Source organism: Bufo gargarizans, chromosome 10, assembly GCF_014858855.1.
Source record: "Bufo gargarizans isolate SCDJY-AF-19 chromosome 10, ASM1485885v1, whole genome shotgun sequence".
Taxonomy (NCBI): domain Eukaryota; kingdom Metazoa; phylum Chordata; class Amphibia; order Anura; family Bufonidae; genus Bufo; species Bufo gargarizans.
Window position 1 is genome coordinate 21,824,424 of NC_058089.1, and position 21,066 is coordinate 21,845,489.

Below are 21,066 nucleotides of genomic sequence, written 5' to 3' on the forward strand. Positions count from 1 at the left end.
AAAACGGGCCCATTGCTTTTAATGGATTTCGTCTGACCTTGAAAACGGCCAAAAATAGATCATGTCCTCTTTTCGATGGTCGCTATTCACTGGCCGTTAAAAAACGGCCATGTGAATAGCCACATACGGAATGCAATGGTTTTGACAATGGCCGTCACACATCTTGAATGTTTGAATGTACCCTAAGGGCTGTTTCACACGAGCGAGTCCATTGTGGGAATCACGTTCCGTGGGTGAGCGTGATCCTCCGCTCTGGACTTATAACATAACGCCGTGCGCTCCTGCAAGACGAGCCTAGAGCAGAGGATCACGCTCACCCGCAATGGACTTGCTCGCGTGAAACCTGCAGGAAAAATTTGAATCTGCCGATACTCCTCATGTTAATGTATCATAGTTCTGTTCACACCAGAAAGCAAAATATGGCCCAGGCTTTACTTTGGGGCTCATCACCTTGGCTTCACTGCATTCTTCCCTTCCACCAGATTTCGGTAGGCTAAAAAGCACAGGACTCTTTACTATTCTATCCAGGAAAAACAGAACCTGAAACCCGATGGCTCCAGTTAAAGCGAACCATCAGCTGATCCACCAGCAGCAGGTTATAGAGCAGGAGGAGCTGAGCAGGTTGATATTCTGTATGACTTACTGATTGAAATCTCTGCTTATTCATAATTTAAGAGTCAAGTGGGCGGTCTGAATCAGTGATTGCATGCATGTTCATACAGGCGAAGATGCCGGGCATTGAGTGAAACCAACAACTGGTCTCTTAAGTAAAGAAATATCAGTGATTTAGGCCCCTTGCAGATGAGCATGTCCGGATTAGGTCCAGATGCTTTGCGTCTGCGATCAGGGAAAATCGTGCGAGTAGGTATGCAATTGCAGTCAGCTTTGACTGCGATTGTGTTCCGATGTTCAGTTTTTATTGCGCGGGTGCAATGCGTTTTGCACGCGCGTGATAAAAAACTGACTGTGGTACCCAGACCCAAACCCGGACTTCTTCACTGAAGTTCGGTTTTGGGATCGGTGTTCTGTATATTTTATTTACATGGTTATAAAGGAAAATAATAGCATTCTTTAATTCAGAATGCTAAGTAAAAGGTCCATTGTGGGGGTTAAAAAAAAAAAAAAAGCTCACCTCATCCACTTGATCGCGCAGCCAGCCTGGTCTTCTTTCTTCTATTCCTTGCAGGACCTGGCTGGAAAAGGACCTTCTATCTTCATTCAGCAGGACCTGCGCTGACATCACCGCGCTCACCATGTGGTGAGCGCAGTGATGTCAGCGCAGGTCCTGCTGAATGAAGATAGAAGGTCCTTTTCCAGCCAGGTCCTGCAAGGAATAGAAGAAAGAAGACCAGGCCGGCTGTGCGATCAAGTGGATGATCACCATGTGGTGAGCGCGGTGATGTCAGCGCAGGTCCTGCTGAATGAAGATAAAAGGTCCTTTTCCAGCCAGGTCCTGCAAGAAGAAGAAGAAGAAGAAAGAAGACCAGGCCGGCTGCGCGATCAAGTGAATGAGGTGAGCTCCATTTTTATTTTATTTTTAACCCCACAATGGACCTTTTACTTAGCATTCTGAATTAAAGAATGCTATTATATTCCATTATAACAATGTTATAATGGAAAATAATAAAGTAAATGGGGTCCTGGGTAACTCATCCCTCATCTCCTTAGCAACCATGCGATAAAATCGCATTGCATCCGCACTTGCTTGCAGATGCTTGCAATTTTCACGCATCCCCATTAATTTCTATGGGGCCCGCGTTGCGTGAAAAACTTAGAATATAGAACATGCTGCGCTTTTCACGCAACGCACAATTGATCAGTGAAAATCACAGCTCATCTGAACAGCCCCATTGAAGTGAATGGGTCCGGATTCAGTGCGGGTGCAATGCATTCACCTTACGCACCTTACGCATTGCAACTGCGTGGAATTCTTGCCCATGTGAAAGGGCATCTGTCAGCAGATTTGTACCTATGACACTGGATGACCTGTTATATGTGCGCTTGGCAGCTGAAGGCATCTGTGTTGGTCTCATGGTCATATGTGTCCGCATTGCTAAGAAAAATGATGTTTTAATATATGCAAATGCCCTATACAGTAGATTGGATAGTATTTTCAAAGTGGCAGGTTCCCTTTCAGATCATTACTTTGTCGAGAGCCTAGCGACCATCTACCGTCTCTTTTCTATGTTATTTTCCACTTAAAATGACATTTCCCTGCAGCCTTGTCCGCATTTACTAGATCACGAGCGCTCAGGTCAATGACTCACTAAACATCAGCGTACTGATCTTCTGAAATGTTCTGTGAAACCTGGAGAATTTCGATGACCAGACCTGATGACCAAATGTGGGGTATCTTTTCTCGAAGAAGTTTCACTTTTTTTAAAAATGGACAGTCACAGACCAAAAGAAATTCACAAAGTTCAACTTTACTCAACAGAACTTCACATACAGCAGCACATGAGCATTTTGGCTATTGTCTCTTTAAGAGACACACTAGGCTTACTGGTTTTCACCAAATGAAGTACAAAATCTTGGTGGTTTCAGTGCACACCAGGTAGCTCAGTTTCTTACTGTTGCGGAACAACTAAGTGAAGCAGTCAGTGGTTTGTGTAACTTTCTTCTTCAGGTCCCTGTTCATCTCACAAATGGCCAGACCCAGACTATGAGACTTCACACAGTGTCACACCATGATCTTAGTGCCCACCACGCATCCTGCACAGACCTTGCTCTCAAGGGCACTCTCTGCCACAGATCCTACTTCTCAAGGAATCTATCTACTCATACATTCCCTTTAAGATACTCACTCCTCAGGTCAACTCCACTCTCAGCTTCACACCTTGACTCTCAAGGACTCCTGCTACACCACTTCTACCGCTGTCTAGTCCACTAAGTCCAGTCTAATTCAGGACTGTTCTGCCAGACCACATTTCAGGCCTGCAAGGCATGAAGACCTTTTGACCGACTGGGACAGAGAACTCCCCAAGCTCCGCAAGATGACGAAACTACAGAAACCCCTGTTTACTCAAACACTGGTTGGCTGACTATCTCCTTCTCCACATCCCCAGTAGAGCCCAGGAAGCCCATCTCTGCTTTGGTAGCAGCCTACGTGTAATACTAGCTGGCCCACATCGTCCATGACCCAACTCAACATGAGCCACCATTATTCACTTTGCTAGCTTTTTGCCCATTTCATGGCACACACTCTACAATCCTTTGCCAAAGCAGATCAACTTTTTTAACCTTTGTTCATCTCCACTGCAGGTGACTTCCTTCTTAACACTGCCCCGGCCCATGACACGACTCCCTACCTTGGCTTACCTCCACTTGAGCTGCAGCTTCTAGTCTTCCTCTCAATACACAAGGACAGACCTGCTTTCTCAGACAAGCAGGCCCAGGCCTAATATATGCACAGACCCACAGCACTCAGGTCTAGCTGCAAATGGGGATACTCTTCAAGAATGACCACAAAAAGGAGCTTTCAGCTCTTTAGTTCAAGGCAGGAGAAAGAACCAACATCAGATATGCAAATAAAATGAAATAAAGTAATTGTTTAATCAAAACAATGTATGCAATTTTATAGCCAGATGATAAGATCTGGCTTCACTTACCCCTGCCATACTTCTTATTACCAGGGAAAGCTGTGTGTAGGCATGCCATGTATTATTACAGAACTGTAATAATTGAGAACTGTAAAGCTCATAGAAATACACCGGAGATTCTGCACAAAGCAAGCACAGTAGATAATCATTGTATGTAACTCAGATGGGATGAAGCAAATTACATTGCAAGGTAATTAGTGATGAATTGGTCCAAAATAAAAATAAAAATTCCCAGTGTAGTTTTTTAAACTCATTCTATAATATGGAACCCTCAAAAAGAAAAAAGAAAAATATTTATTGAATGGAGACAACTTCAACAACTCTCATCAGGAGAAGAGCATCCATCAGTCCCAGACCTTGAGAATTCAGCCATCCTTCCAGTGTGTAATGAATCTAAAATATATGAAAGTCTAATGTTTATCAGTACATTACAGAAAATAATGAACTTTATCACAATATGCAAATTTTTTTAGAAGGACCTGTACACCAATGCCTTTTTAAAACTGGTAATACTCTCCACGTTCTATCTCTATATATAGATTTTTTGGGGACACATTCTTTAAGACCAGCATTTTAGACGCCGGTCGGAATAAACCCCTGCGCTGGGGGTAGTTCTACCTACGTTATGAAGAGGCGCAGGCCTCTTCATAACTTCGTTGGATCCTCTGACAGTTCTAAATGTAACACAGCTTCCTTGCTGTCTTAAATTTAGGCCTTTTTCTACAGGAGTAGAAAATGGTATATGAGACAGGTCTGCCGGGCCGTCCCCTTCCGCGCCAACGCCAGGTCCACAATTTTAGACCTGGCGTGAGTGGGGAGAAGTCGCAGATTGCGGCGCTACTAGCTGTTGCGCCGCAATCTGCATCTGAAATATGCCTAATTTAGGCGTGTTTCAGATTGATAAATGACCCCCTTTATCTATATAGGTTTGACTTTTGTCACACATGTTTTGCACTTGCATAATTTTTATCAATCTCTACATTTCATATATGGTAACATGTAGTAAACCCTGATGACAAGGTTACAGACTATAGTGTTACATGCAATAACATGGTCATTCGAGCTCTCCAACTTTACACCGCTGCTGACAGATTCAGCCTTTGCCCTTGGGACCGAGTGAGGTGGAATTCTTTAGAAAATGACCTGTGATCACAAGACTGAGATAATGTTTAGCACTTTATCTCTCCATGGCAGAATACCACAACTGACGCCATCCATTCCACAACATGATGCAGTTATATGGCATCGTGGAAATTTACTCTAACTGTACTAACGACTGATAGCTTCACTCTTAGGCTGGGTTTAAATCTGGTTTTGTTTCCGGCAGTTTGTTCCAGTAGAAAAACAGACTGTCGGAGTGTACCGTATCCGTCACAGCCATCGCGCGCTACCTGATCGCCATTGACTGTAAGAGGATCTGGCGGCGATCTGGCCACTTACCGGCGTATGTGGCAGCTTTCAGCTGGACAAAATATACTGCATGTACGCCGGATACAGTGAATTCCGTCAGTCTGTTCCCCTGACGGAACTGACTGCTGGAATTAAGGATGCAGATGTGAACCCAGCCTATAGGAAAGTTATATCTACTTCTTTACACCTGGCGGGTAGTGGGCATGACTACATTGATGGGTTCAGTTGTCAATTTATGGTTTAGAATTTTCATAATTTAAATATGGTTTTAGGAATATTTAAAGGGGTTATCCCATAAATAATGTAAAAAATGAGAATCATAATTAATCTTGTACATGACACAAATCTAGAACCAGTCCTGTACCACACATGGATCCGGAGATCTTCCCTAGCTTAGGAGTCATGTCTTTTCTCAGAGGTTGTGTCCTTTCTGCTGCAGTTGTTGAAGGATGGAACTGAGCATGTGCTTCCATCTCAGTGAGCAGGACAGAGAAATTAGAAAAAGAGCAAACAGCAGGTGGCGCTATAGAGATAGATTTTATTGAATAACTCAGTAGCTAGATTACATTTTTTAATTACATGCAATTACAAAAGTATTTAGATCCTGGTGCAGGAAAAACTGTAGAATGTTATTTGTGGGACAACCTTTTTAACTTCTATGTTTCTTTTTAAATTCACAGCCTGAAAGAGAACGGTAAACCAAAAACATTTCTTTTGTTTTTTAAATTAAATCCCTTAATAAAATTAGGGCTTAGATACCCTCTTAAGTCTAAAACAGGCTAACAGGGCACCATCTGTGTACAGAGGGACCAGGTAAATACCATCTACACATGTAGAGCCCTGGTTGACACTCCGTGGTGTAATATCAATACATTCACTTTAAATTTGTAACAGTGAATCTAGCACACACATATGAAATAGAATGACCACTAGGGGCAGGCCTGAGCCGTGCCAAGAGCACCCCGTTTCAATCACTTTCTGGAGTTATTACACTGGTCACAGAAGTGAAGGGGACCTACTATCTGGCACATTAAATCAGTAACTAGCAGGCTGCCACATACAGCTACCTTCTGCCCTGCCTACTCTCCTTAGACACACACTCATGTCTTATTAAAACACACTCTACGCATTTCTGCGTGGAGATAATGTCCCACGCTTCATCAGGAGTGTACTATTAAGGTGGCACAATAGGTGACAGTTGTGGCTGCACTGTAACGTGCGTATAGGCGATATGATGGCCGTATTGCGGCCAGGAAGACTCCGGACTTAAAGGGAGTCTTTCACCTAAAATGACCATTATACACCACAAACATGATGATATCCATTACATTCCCCATATTATAATCTTACCTTTCATATTGCTGTCCGTCGCCTATTCTCTCTTAAAAACGCTTTTAATCCATATGCTAATTAGGTTCTGAAGGTGCCCAGGGGCGGCGTTTATGCGGCCGGTGCCCAGGCTCCACGGCGCTGTTCAAATCAAACCCCTCCCCCTTCACCCCTCTGGCCCGCCCTCGGTTCTTCAGATACCATACTTCAGTCAATGACAAATCCGGCGCCTGCGCCTGCGCACTCCATTACCCACTAGGGCAGAGGCAGCAGAGCGTTTAATGCGCATGCGCCGGCCCGTACATCCCGATATTTTGGCAGTTTACTTCCGCCGGCTAGATCGGGCCGGCGCATGCGGATTAAACGCTCTGCTGCCTCTGCCCTAGTGGGTAATGGAGTGCGCAGGCGCAGGCGCCGGATCTGTCATTGACTGGAGGATGGTATCTCAAGAACCGAGGGCGGGCCAGAGGGGTGAAAGGGGAGGGGTTTGATTTGAACAGCGCCGTGGAGCCTGGGCACCGGCCGCATAAACGCCGCCCCTGGGCACCTTCAGAACCTGATTAGCATATGGATTAAAAGCGTTTTTAAGAGAGAATAGGCGACGGACAGCAATATGAAAGGTAAGATTATAATATGGGGAATGTAATGGATATCATCATGTTTGTGGTGTATAATGGTCATTTTAGGTGAAAGACTCCCTTTAAATTAAATAAGCCCCTCCTCCAGGGGTTGGAATGCCGGCACTCAGAGCCAATCACGTGGGTGGGCGCGTCATCCGACATGCCCCCAGATTACTCCAAGCGGCGAGTATGGCTTTGATGCCCAGGAGGCGAACGCAAGCGATGTAGGGGGCCCAAAATCACGCATTCCACGTTGTCACATAGCAAGATGCTAGAGGGTATATAAAAGAGGTGAAAGCGCAGATGATCAAACTAATACATATGAGTAAAGTGCACATCATGGAAGTGAAAATATGACCCCAATCAAGGGGGCACATAAAGAACAAAAAAAAAGGGGGGGGGGCTAGCTATTACAATAACAGGGCAGAGTCATATAACAGCCAAATCACCTATCCTACAAAAATATGGTAATCCAATTGAAGGTTGCCACATAATTCAAAAGGAAGCGTTCCTTCCCGACAATCTCCTGCTCGCTGGTGGAGCGATGCAGCGATCTCCTCCAGAGTACGGGGAGGAGTGATCACTAATGCCATCGCTCTTCTCCATACCGTCTCGTTGTTTGCCGACAGCAGATCGTCTTTACACAGCGTGATTCTTGTGTGCGCACAAACGAACGGATTACCCGATGAACGGGCGTTTCCCTGGCTGTGAGTGGTCTGCTCTGATTGGATCGCGCTCAAAGCAGAAGGCTGCGTCTCCTCCCCGTTGCGAGTTTAATGCTTATTATAATACAGCGCTCCAAATCATCGAGGGGCCACAGCGGACAAATGGCGGGTTGACAAAAAAATACACCCATGGCATCAGTGGGGGCCGCCCTACAAGGTAATACCAATGTCAAAAATGATGAAAGGTCCTCTTTAAGACTCTCCTTCCGTGTAAAGGGCCCTTAAGGGGCCAGTGCAAAAACGGCATCATTTTAGGCATGTCTTAAATATATATAGTGACATGTAAAATATAACATCAATAAATAACACCACCAAACATTCTTTAAATATATATTTAATATAAAAGCTAGATTTTAACAATAAGTCATCTTCGGATGAATCATTGGAAAAGCCTCAGGGCTGAAAATAAAGAACTTATTATTGCTATCCCATAGTTGTGGTCCGTCCTTCCTATAGATTAGCAGCTTCAAAAGTTTGTCATATGTAAGCAGATTTCAAAGACAGTGATTGGGGAAGTAAGGGTTATGTCACCTAGTTCAATACAAACAACCATAATAACCATGTAAGGCTACTTTCACACTTGCGGCAGAGGATTCCGTCACCGGAACTGCCTGCCGGATCCGTCAAAACGTATGCCAACTGATGGCATTTGTAAGGGCTCTTTCACACCTGCGTTCTTTTCTTCCGGCATAGAGTTCCGTCGTCGGGGCTCTATGCTGGAAGAATCCTGATCAGTTTTATCCTAATGCATTCTGAATGGAGAGAAATCCGTTCAGGATGCATCAGGATGTCTTCAGTTCCGGAACGGAACGTTTTTTGGCCGGAGAAAATACCGCAGCATGCTGCGCTTTTTGCTCCGGCCCAAAAAACTGAAGACTTGCCGCAAGGCCGGATCCGGAATGAATGGCCATTGAGAGGCATTTATCTGGATCCGGCCTTAAGCTAAACGTCGTTTCGGCGCATTGCCGGATCCGCCGTTTAGCTTTTTCTGAATGGTTACCATGGCTGCCGGGACGCTAAAGTCCTGGCAGCCATGGTAAAGTGTAGTGGGGAGCGGGGGAGCAGCATACTTACCGTCCGTGCGGCTCCAGAGTGACGTCAGGGCGCCCCAGGCGCATGGATGACGTGATTGCATGGCACGTCATCCATGCGCATGGGGCGCTCTGACGTCATTCTGGAGCGCCCCGGGAGCCGCGCGGACTGTAAGTATACCGCTCCCCCGCTCCCCGCTCCTACTATGGCAACCAGGACTTTAATAGCGTCCTGGCTGCCATAGCAACACTGAGCGCATTTTGAAGACGGATCCGTCTTCAAATGCTTTCAGTACACTTGCGTTTTTCCGGATCCGGCGTGTAATTCCGGCAAGTGAAGTACACGCCGGATCCGGAGAACGCAAGTGTGAAAGAGGCCTAAGACTGATCAGGATCCTGATCTGTGTTACAAATGCATTGAAATGCTGGATCCGTCTGTCCGGTGTCATCCGGAAAAACGGATCCGGCATTTATTTTTTTCAAATTGTTTTCAGTCTGCGCATGCGCAGACTGGAAGGGTCGGATCCAGCATTGCAGTATTTGGAATGCCGGCACTTATACGTTCCTATGGAAAAGAATTCAGGCAAGTGTTCAGTTCTTTTGGCCAGAGATAAAACCGTAGCATGCTGCGGTATTATCTGCATCCTGAACAGTCAAAAAGACTGAACTGAAGACATCCTGATGCATCCTGAACGGATTGCTCTCCATTCAGAATGCATGGGGATAAAACTGATCAGTTCTATTCTGGTATTGCGCCCATAGGACGGAACTCAATGCCGGAATAGAAAAACGCTAATGTGAAGGTACCCTAAGCCTTTAGACGTCATGTATACAGCATAGTAGGCACATACCATATGGTGCATCCATCCAGCATCATATTCCTCTCCAGAACCAATCCTTCTAGGGAAGAACATTTTCATAATAAAGTATCCGTGATAGGACACGGCTGAATATTTTCTCTTGGATTCAGTATTTGGACTGTAATAGCTATTTATTATCTAGCTTTAAACAGTCCCTGTGGGTGGCCATTTTGGAGGTTCACACTTCCTTCCGGCGTTGCCTGTATGAACAGTACAGGGGTGAGGTTATGGTACCTAAAGAAATGTTTATTAATGGGGCTATGCTATGAATGATGTAAAAAATACAAATCAGACATCATATAGTACACAACGTTTTCATTCTAATAAGGCTAGAACCAGCCCTGTACCTCACACGGATCCAGAGATCTCCCCATTCGTTGCATCAGTTGCTCTGCTAGATTTATTACAGGCTGGCAGCTCAGGGGGTGTGTCCTTTCTCAGGGGGTGTGTCCTTTCTCCAGGGGTGGTGTTCTTTTCTCAGGGGGGTGTCCTATATCGGGGGGGGGGGGGGGTCTTTTCTGCTGTAGTTCTTTCTGCGAGTGATGCCATACAGATGGATTTTGTTGAAAAGTACACTGGCTATGCTAAATTCTTAATTACAATCAATTAGTAAAGTATTAAGCGCCAGGTGCTAGTTTAAAAAAATTTAAAATATTTTTTGTCTCACAACCCCTTTAACAGATGAATATTGTACATTATCTACAGCATGATGGAGTATAACCCCATCTTCTAGAGTCTCTATGGTATGATGGAGTACAACCCCCTCCGCTAGAGTCTCTATGGCATGATGGAGTACAACCCCCTCCGCTAGAGTCTCTATGGCATGATGGAATACAACCCCCTCTGCCCGAGTCTCTATGGCATGATGGAGTACAACCCCATCCTCTAGAGTCTCTATGGCATGATGGAGTACAACCCCATCTTCTAGAGTCTCTATGGCATGATGGAGTACAACCCCATCTTCTAGAGTCTCTATAGCATGATGGAGTACAACCCCATCCTCTAGAGTCTCTATGGCATGATGGAGTACAACCCCATCCTCTAGAGTCTCTATGGCATGATGGAGTACAACCCCATCCTCTAGAGTCTCTATGGCATGATGGAGTACAACCCCATCTTCTAGAGTCTCTATGGCATGATGGAGTACAACCCCATCTTCTAGAGTCTCTATAGCATGATGGAGTACAACCCCATCCTCTAGACTCTCTATGGCATTAAGGAGTACAACCCCATCCTCTAGACTCTCTATGGCATGATGGAGTACAACCCCATCTTCTAGAGTCTCTATGGCATGATGGAGTACAACCCCCTCCACTAGAGCCTCTATGGCATGATGGAGTACAACCCCATCTTCTAGACTCTCTATGGCATTAAGGAGTACAACCCCATCCTCTAGACTCTCTATGGCATGATGGAGTACAACCCCATCTTCTAGAGTCTCTATGGCATGATGGAGTACAACCCCCTCCACTAGAGCCTCTATGGCATGATGGAGTACAACCCCATCTTCTAGAGTCTCTATGGCATGATGGAGTACGATTCCTTCCACTAGAGTCTCTATGGCATCATGGAGTACAACCCCCGCCATTAGAGTCCTGGGAGAGGCACAGAAGATGTATACACAGCCTTCTGAGTGTATAAAGTGTTGCTTCCCTGCATTAGGTAGACCCCTGGCAGTACAACAGAGCTGTCATTGAGCCTGGTGACAGTTTCCCAGTCTAAACAGCAAAGCTGATGAGTGAGCTGCAAATAAAGATTTTGATTTATTCTGATAGCCACCTAAAAGCAATCAAAGAACACCAAAACGTAAAAAACGTGTTTAAAGAGGACCTTTCACTAGCATAAAAAATCTAAACTAACTATACAGACATGGAGAGTGGCGCCCAGGGATCTCCCTGCACTTACTGTTATAGATGGTATAGGCTCCGGTATCTTCATATGTTAGGCTCCACTCAGTGAGAAAAAAAAAGCCTCTCAGGCTATGAGCTGAGCGCTGCGATTGGCCAGCGCTACAGCATGGGAGAAGGAGACGCCGGCAGGTTCCACTGGGTGGAGCCTAACATATGAAGATACCGGGAGAACGGAGCGGCGCCCAGGTATAGCAGTAAGTGTAGGGAGATCCCTGGGCGCCGCTCTCCATGTCTGTATAGTTAGTTTAGATTTTTTTATTCTAGTGAAAGGTCCTCTTTAAATAACATGTAATTTTCCAATCATACAGTATAAAGAGTGCCAGGGAGGCTAGCCCTGATCTGACACACCCCAACAAGTTTGCACGTTTGGCAGATAAGGGGGATGTCAGTCCAGGGACGGCACTGCTGCAGCCGGACACTTCCTCTGCCAGTCAGGGGAATGCCAGCACCGGTAAGCAGGGGACCAGGAGAGCAGGGCAGGCCAGACAGGTGCTGGTAGTGGGAGACTCAATTATTAGGGGAACAGATAGGGAAATTTGTCACAAAGACCGTGATCGCCGAACAGTGTGCTGTCTTCCTGGCGCTAGAGTTCGACACATCGCGGATCGGTTTGACAGATTACTGAGAGGGGCTGGAGAAGATCCAGCGGTTATGGTCCATATCGGAACCAATGACAAAGTTAGAGGTAGGTGGAGAGTCCTTAAAAATTATTTCAGGGATTTAGGTCAAAAGCTTAGGGCAAGGACCTCAAAGGTAGTATTTTCCGAAATACTGCCTGTACCACGAGCCACACAAAAAAAAGACAGCGGGAGATTAACAAGTGGCTCAAGAACTGGTGTAGGAAGAAGGGGTTTGGGTTCCTGGAGAACTGGGCCGACTTTTCTATCGGCTACAGGCTCTATTGTAGGGACGGGCTGCACCTCAATGGGGAAGGCGCAGCTGTGGATTAGCTGTGGCAGGATTAGAATGAAAGATAAGACAGGATCCACCATTCAAAATAGGTGATCATCAAAGCTTATCTATTCTTCCCTCTGCACAGAGCATTCCTAAAAGACTCCCCCATAGAAATCAATATCAGGTCCCCTCCTGACCAGTGTGTCTGTGGCCCATGAGGCTGCCGTAAAGCAATTTTTTTTTAATACTGTATAAATCCTGTTTAGAATAGCTCAGGCAAGATGTCCGTCCCCATAATAATGTTTAGAAAAAATATATAAATAATCTACAATCAGAAAATAAAAACTGATTTGAAAAAAGGAGATGTGTTATTATCGGGTTTTAACTGGGAGATAACATTTTTGGCGAAAATGTTAATTATTGATATTTTGGATAATACCAATAATTAATATTCATAAATAGGCATGAGTCGTCTAGTGATGCCTCCTCCTTTTTATACCTTAAATACAAAATACAATTTGCTCAATTGCCTTACTCTATACTGAACTACCTGCGGCTATTGCTGCGGCGTCAAATACAACAAAAAGACTACACGCTGTGCTTAAATAAAAGGTATTTATTAACACACTACACGTCTACAGTTCTAATGATTACTTATAATTATATATAGCTATATCAAAGGAAATATATATATATATATATATATATATATAGCCACATACAGAAACATATTAAACACACTTCAACACAACACTATACAGTCCTAAACAACGCTAACACAATCCCAAGTCCTCCCCAAAATCTCACTACAATTACAGTTACTTACACACGCAGCAGCCAACCCAACCTAGCAATATACTATCCCTACGGGGAATAAAGGGTAAATACAATATTGCTGCAGGGATGCAGGAGACAGCGCAGCAGGGGAAGGGTTAACAGAGGGTTAGCACTGCAAGGATCAGGGCAATGCAGTGCAGGTGTATAGGCTTGGGCCTGCAGGGGTTAATTCTGCAGGAGTTTAGCAGCAGGAGTATATTGCAGGGGTCAATGCTGCAGGAGTTCAGCAGCAAGGGTCAGCGGACTGCAGGGTTAATGCAGGGGTTATAGGGATATTGGTGGAGTGGGGGTTAAATACAGGAGAACAGGGAGATAGCAGGGGTTAATGCAGGGGTGCAGGGTATAGCAGGGATTAATGCAGGGAGCGTTGGTGGTATAGCAGGGGTTAATGATACTTAGTCCTATGTGCTCGTTGTCCAGGGGTTGATTCCCGATTGCTCGTCTCTCTAGAGGATGATCCTCTTCTTGTATCGGGTAGCAGGGCTCAACTGAAGAGCGCAGTGCCACTATTTAAATCCGGCGGCGCTCACTCCCGTGCAGCCCGCGCTGTGGCGTAGGGCACGTAGGCTGGCGCGGCGCTATGACGTCGCCGTACCAGCCCGCGCCTCCGGAAGAGTGCGCAGCGCGCTCCCAGGCGGGGATCCCTTTGATCCTCCGCCTGTGAAGCGTCTGCATACCCCAGGTGCCGTAATTACAGCACTGGAGGTATGCAGCAAACAGATTGAGGGGAACTTTTGTTCCTTTTGCATTTTGAAGTGACAGAGACTGGACAATTATGTCTGCCCATCTGGTGTCACTTCCCTCCTGCCGGACAATGCAGGATGATTAGATTGGGGGGGGGGGGGGGGGTGCAGCAAGTGGGGGTATAATCTGGACACATCTAGGTATATACATCCATATAGATGTTTGGGGCACATCTACATGCATGTATTTATCCAATATAATTCTGGGGCATAAATGGGCAGTAATAAGCCCACCTGCATATATATATATATATATATATATATATATTATATACATAGACATGTATGCTGACAAGGAGGCATACATACATCTCTATTTATATATACATACACCACCTGGACGGGCCCATGTAAAAGGGCTAATACATATGCATATATATGAGGGCATTTATACATATATATTTAAATATATCACTTCCCTCAATGCTGTCTTGACACCTTTTTCTGGGAAGTCTTTATCACCTACTGACTCCAATTAGGATAATGGAATCAACACCTTTGACCCCATGCTGGGTATAATTACCAGATATTGACTCAGTTACATTTATTCCCAGAATTCTTGTACAGTCACTCAGAATTGAGAAAGCTCGTTAGAAGAACGAGTGAAACGTTTTCAAGAAATCTACAGTACGTCCAGTTGCCTTGATTTATTCTTTACAGATATATACCATGACCTGGATAAATGAGAACCTTCACAGACACTTCCCTCAACAGAAACATTTCCATTGACCCTGGGGATACACATTGTCTAGCTAAATGACCTGCCAACCTAAAGTCCTTTCATTTTGGCCTGTTTTGCATTGAATGGTGTCTTGTTGATTGTATCTATAGTTTACCTTAGAGACATGAGGCAAAAGTAAAAAATGTGCGGATGGTGATACCTGTTCTGCAGGTTTAGGAACACTTGTGTCACCGGCACAACTTGTAAACTAGCAGAGCCAAAAGGTCAAAGTATATTGTAGTCCAAAATGCAAAAACCATATCACTAGAGTATGCCATAACATTGTGTTCAGTGGAGGTCCGAGCTCTGGGACCCCCACAAATCCTAAGGATGGGGCTGCAGTACTGATTGAGCCCTGCGGCCCCTTCTCTGCCTTAGGCCTCTTGCACACGGCCGTTGTGGTTCCGTTCCGTGCATTGTGGACCGCAATTTGCAGTCCCCAATGCACAGGCAAGGTCTGTGCGGTGGCCAGGAAGCATCCAGACCCATTCAACTTGAATGGGTCCGTGATCCGTCTGTTCCGCAAAAAGATAGAACAAGTTATATTTTTTGGCGGAACGGAAGCACAGATCGAAACCCCAAAGAATCACTCTGTAGTGCTTCTGTGGGGTTCTGCTCCGTGCTTCCATTCTGCACCGCACCGCATCTCCGGATTTGCGGACCCATTCAAGTGTATTGCGGAACCGCTGTATGCGACCAGCTATATGGCCACGGGAGCACAACGGCCGTGTGCAAGAGGCCTTACGCTGAATAGATCATTCCCAGCCGCCCACTATGCAGTGGATACTGTGGATGTAGCTCCGCAGCCACTTCTTTCAGGGTTGGTGGGGCCTATAGGTGAGACGACACTGATTACAACCTGATGGCATATCGTAGCCAATACCATCATTTTATGAGCTACGATCGAAAATACAGCTTGAATCTGATTCTGCCAGTTTTGACCCATGGGTTTGGAAGTTTTCCAACTTTTCCAATGGCAGATGTCAGGGGAATGGAGAACTGGGAATACTGGTTATCGACATGACCAATAATTCTTATAACGATTTATTCCTTCTTCCCTTTTGAAAAATCTTGCATGCTTAAAGGGGTTGTCCCATGAAAAATATTCTACAGTTTTCAAACCAGCACCTGGATCTGAATTATTTTATAATTGCATGTAATTAAAAATGTTATATAACCGCTGAGTTATTCAAAAAAATCTATCTGTATAGCGCCACCTGCTGTTTGTTTTTCTTATTTCTTTGACCTGCTCACTGAGAAGGCTGCACATGCTCAGTTTGATCCTTTAGCTGCCTGTCGCGGAAGGTGAACAGGAAACAAGACAATGCAAAATGAATATATGACTCACTGGATCCAAAACTAAGGAACAAAAAGGGAGACCCCTGCATCAGACCTGGCTCTCTCCCTTACTGCTCAGCCTATGCAATAATCCCAATGGTGGATGATAGCATATCCTCGTACCTCGACTATATAACACCTGAACACCCTACAATAGTGAAGGAACACGACCACCGGCTCCCTACACTAGACACGGAGGGAGTCAGGGTCACCTGGGATCCAGCAAACAGAAAATCACAAATGAATGTACAACACTTAACTTGTAGAAGACAGGGAAATAGGATCAGCATGCACACACACTCCAGGAAGCTGTATAAACCGCACACTAATGCATTATGGGGAGGAATTTAAAGGGATGCAATCAGTCCAACTACAAGACAGCTGAGAGAGGCTAACGAGATGAGGAACTGAAAACCAAAAACAAAGAAAACTCAAGGAGGAGGTTCTGAAAGGCTTTTGTCAGAGCTTCTCAGCTGTCTGGTTGTGACACTGCCTCCTGAGTTCTGATAGGGAGAGCATTGACACGCCCCCTTTAGCTGCAGCAGCAAAGACACTCCCCTTGAGCTGTCAGCTTGATATAAATCTGGCATAGCAATGAATGAGGAGATCTCTGGATCCATGTGAGGTACAGGGCTGGTTCAAGCTTTGATAGTAAGGTATTGTCATGTACTACATGATGTCTGATTTAAATTTTTTACATTAGTCATGGGATAACCCCTTTAACTAACAGTTAATTTTTGAATTAGGTGAAACAGCTGTTGGTTGAATGACACCAAGTCCACCAATGTGTCCTTCTAACATGCAAGGTACTCGTGAGAGGATACACATAGCTACTAGCTACATGGCATCAGTGTCCCAGCCTATGATTAAAGGGGTTGTTTAGATTTTTGATACTGATGGCCTAGGTCATCAATATTTTATAGATGGGGGTCCAACACCCGGCAGCCCCACCAATCAGCTGTTTAAAGAGGCAGCAGTGCTCCAGTGAGTGCTATGGCCTCCTCACATGTTACCAAGCACAGCACAATAAATTGTATAATGGCTGTGCTCAGTATTGCAGCTCAGGCTCATTCACATGTGACTGATAAACATGACATTGCTGCCCTAGGAAAAGGCTGCACCACAGTTGATCAGCCATAGTGCCAGGAGTTGGACCTCCAATGAGAAGATATTGATGACATATCCTGAGGGGTGCTCTATGGGGTGCTATTTCTCATTAGGGAGACAACTTAGTATGCATGAGGAGTATTGTAGTCCAGCCAATACAGCTTTGCATTTCTGGGAAATATATATGCAAATTATCACATCTTACATCTGTTGACATCAGGAATGTTTAGTGTTCTTTTCTTTTTAGAAGAATAGCTAATTTGCATACTTTTGGGTTTCTGGGAAAGATTCAAATTGGCTTGCCTTCCAAAAAGAAGAGAATACTAAGCCTATATGAGGTCAGCAGATGTAAAATATGCTAGTTTGCATATATGTTTCCCAGAAATGCAGAGCAGCGTTACCTGGACTACAATACTCCTCATGCTTACTGGGTGGTCTCCCTAATGAGAAAAAGCAACCTCGAGGCCATTTAGCTGACCAAGGCACATTTTGGAAGGTGAGATGGTTTCTATGTTTCACTCAGAAAAGTATTACATGTGGGTTGCTCTCTCATTTGCCTAAAACAAATCACAAGAAATGTAGAATACATTCCTAATCCATAGAATTTATATTCTTATCTCTAATATATATTATACATATACAGTGGGTGCTAAAAATTGGTCCTCATTGATCTGATACTGATGACCTATCCTAACAGAACATCAATATGCTGTTTGGGAACACCATCTTAGGCTACTTTCACACCTGCGTTAGGTGCGGATCTGTCTTGTATCTGCACAGATGGATCCGTACCTATAATGCAAACGCTTGTATCCGTTCAGAACGGATCCGTTTGCATTATTCTTTAAAAAAAAAGTCTATGGGGGACGGATCCGTTTTTAATTGCACCATATTGTGTCAGTGAAAACGGATCCGTCCCCATTGACTTACATTGTAAGTCAGGACGGATCTGTTTGGCTCGGCATCGCCAGGCAGACAGCAAAACGGCAAGCAGCGTTTTGGTGCTATGCTATGACTTTACAGCAGCACCAACAGCTATGCTATGACTTTACAACAGCACCAACAGCTATGCTATGACTTTACAGCAGCACCAACAGCTATGCTATGACTTTACAGCAGCACCAACAGCTATGCTATGACTTTACAGCAGCACCAACAGCTATGCTATGACTTTACAGCAGCACCAACAGCTATGCTATGACTTTACAGCAGCACCAACAGCTATGCTATGACTTTACAGCAGCACCAACAGCTATGCTATGACTTTACAGCAGCACCAACAGCTATGCTATGACTTTACAGCAGCACCAACAGCTATGCTATGACTTTACAGCAGCACCAACAGCTATGCTATGACTTTACAGCAGCACCAACAGCTATGCTATGACTTTACAGCAGCACCAACAGTTATGCTATGACTTTACAGCAGCACCAACAGTTATGCTATGACTTTACAGCAGCACCAACAGCTATGCTATGACTTTACATCAGCACCAACAGCTATTCTATGACTTTACAGCATTACCAACAGCTATGCTATGACTTTACAGCATTACCAACAGCTATGCTATGACTTTACAGCAGCACCAACAGCTATGCTATGACTTTACATCAGCACCAACAGCTATGCTATGACTTTACAGCAGCACCAACAGCTATGCTATGACTTTTGGTATGAAAATGATTCATGGGATAATAATTTCATTAAAAGCATTTTTCAATACAAAGGAATAAAAAGCGCGTACTGTTAGAAATGGTAGTCTGTGGCAGACTGTATAGGCACACGGTTGTCTACGTCCATCTCGTGACGTGATTCGAGCCTCACGTCTTCTCGTAAGCGAAGCAAGATTCGTGTCATGCAGACATTTCCTAACATTTCACATGTGGGTTTGAATGGAATACCCCCCCAGCTGCTAGCACGCCTCAGTCTGCGTAGTTTGTATCAAGAAACAATCCTCACTCCTCCCTCTAGTAGGAAGGGACGGGGCTGGGCTGGACAGGGCTGACTTTCCATTCTGTGGAGTGTTGCAGGGGAGAGAGGCTGGGGATTTGCAGAGCTTCAGGCTGCAGCTTGTCAAGAGCTAAGCAAAGACAGGTAAATGGGATTCATTCTTAGCATCATGTAAACCTTGTCCTTATGTATCAGTGGGTTACTATGGGCTTTCCCCCAGACAAGGCCTGAGCTTAACCCTCTCTAGGCAAATGTAACTTTACATAGAGTCAACCAGATAGACGTGGGACACAAGGATGACTTTGTATGGGGGGGTGGGGGTGGGTCACCCTTTAAGTGCAATGTACATGCTGCACCATTCATTCAGGGCCTCTGTTGGAAGACACATAATTCCTACACATATGTTATGAAATTGATATGTACGTGCCTTTATCATTAAGCTGATTTTTCCTTCCTTCTGTCTTATGTTATACTTGAGATGACCTCGATTTATTACTAATATTCTTACCTATTTTCTTATTATTTATTTGAAAGCGCCATTAATTCCAAGACATGGGGTAGGGTTACACATACAGGATATAAAAATACAATAAATAAGAATCTATCAACAGAGGGGGGAGAGGACCCTGCCCGCAAGAGCTTACAATCTACAATCTGTTTCCATAGCATCTGCACATATCTTAGAAATGCAGATCGTAATCCTATCTTGCTAGTCATTTGCATATATGGGATTAAATACTGTATATATTGCTTTTCTAATTGTATTTTCTCAATTTGGGGTTGGTTTTAGGAAGGTCCACTTGCCGAGAGCAATCCCTGGCCCAATAAAAGGGTGTCTGTAATAATAATCAGTAAAAATATGTTGTTTGGGAATGTAAAAATGATAGAAATCCTCAATATTCTTGTATAGATCACTAATATGATAACTGGCCGTTGCTCATTGGCCTGTAGACATTGCTACAGTTTGTTTATTATTTGCATGATGTATGGATACATTTTAATGGCTACATTGTAGCACTGGAGGAGAGGAATGTTTTCTAAACAGAAGATACAATGTTGCAAAATTAAATTAGTAGTTCTATTATCTTCTGCAAGGGAAGGGGGGGGGGGGGGAGAGAATGTTCTCTTGTCACCATTGATCATTCCTGCTCCTTCCAGAGCATTGGAGAGGACAGGCTCTCACAGCAGCATGCTCTGCAAAGCTGTGACCTTTTACCTACTTTTTGTGAAGCAGCAGTCATGTGGTTCCATAGCAAGTTTGGGGGTTGGGAATGATGACGTAGCTAGAGGGGGCGGGGGATGGCTATAGGAATAGGTTAGGCTGCCGGTTTGTGTCCTTGACTGAAAAGGGAATTTGTAAATTGGTGTAGAGCAGGTTGTGTGCATTTAAAGGACGTGCATATATGTTCCCTTTTCCGAATGCATGTGACAGTCTTTGGATCCCTGAAGATCGTGTGTGCATACGGATAAAGCACATGCTTTATGAGACATGTTATCTAAACTAAATGCGTTTAGCAATTGCCTTTCAATGGCTTTTGTTTCAAGATAACGCGATGAGTTAAGAAATTTGAGTTAAGAGGTTGTGTGTGTTACCCCTGCTACATCTGTAGCTATCCGGCAGGAACGTCTGGTAAGGTAGTAGTAATGCTCTGGCGTGTAGATTATTATAGGGAAATGCAGGTATATTTTAATTAGAAAGTGCATCTATCTGCAAAGATTCGGATAAACATGGGACATGATCAGGCGAAGAAACATTCCCCCGATCAGCCAAAAACAAGCAAATTCTCATTTGTCGACTGATCACATCTTTTATACAGGTATAAAAAAAAATCTCGGCTGTCAGAAGCACAACGCCCCCTGCAAAATGGTGGTCAAACAATAGTACAAGCGATCATTCATCCCCGTACTGCTTTGCATAGACTGAGCACAATAACAATTAGCAATTTACTAGCTTTTCTTCAATAAATGCAGACATGAAATTATAAGAAAAA

The 21,066-nt window shown here is 44.4% G+C and overlaps 1 protein-coding gene across 2 annotated transcripts in view; it reads left to right on the forward strand.

Moving 5' to 3' along the window:
• Positions 1-19,108: 19,108 nt before the first annotated feature.
• CPT1A (carnitine palmitoyltransferase 1A) overlaps positions 19,109-21,066 on the forward strand; it is a 56,547-nt gene continuing 54,589 nt past the window's right edge. For both annotated transcript variants that reach the window (XM_044269217.1, XM_044269219.1), the window contains exon 1: positions 19,109-19,219. The gene's annotated coding sequence lies outside the window, so the exon portion shown is untranslated. The remainder of the gene's footprint in view (positions 19,220-21,066) is intronic.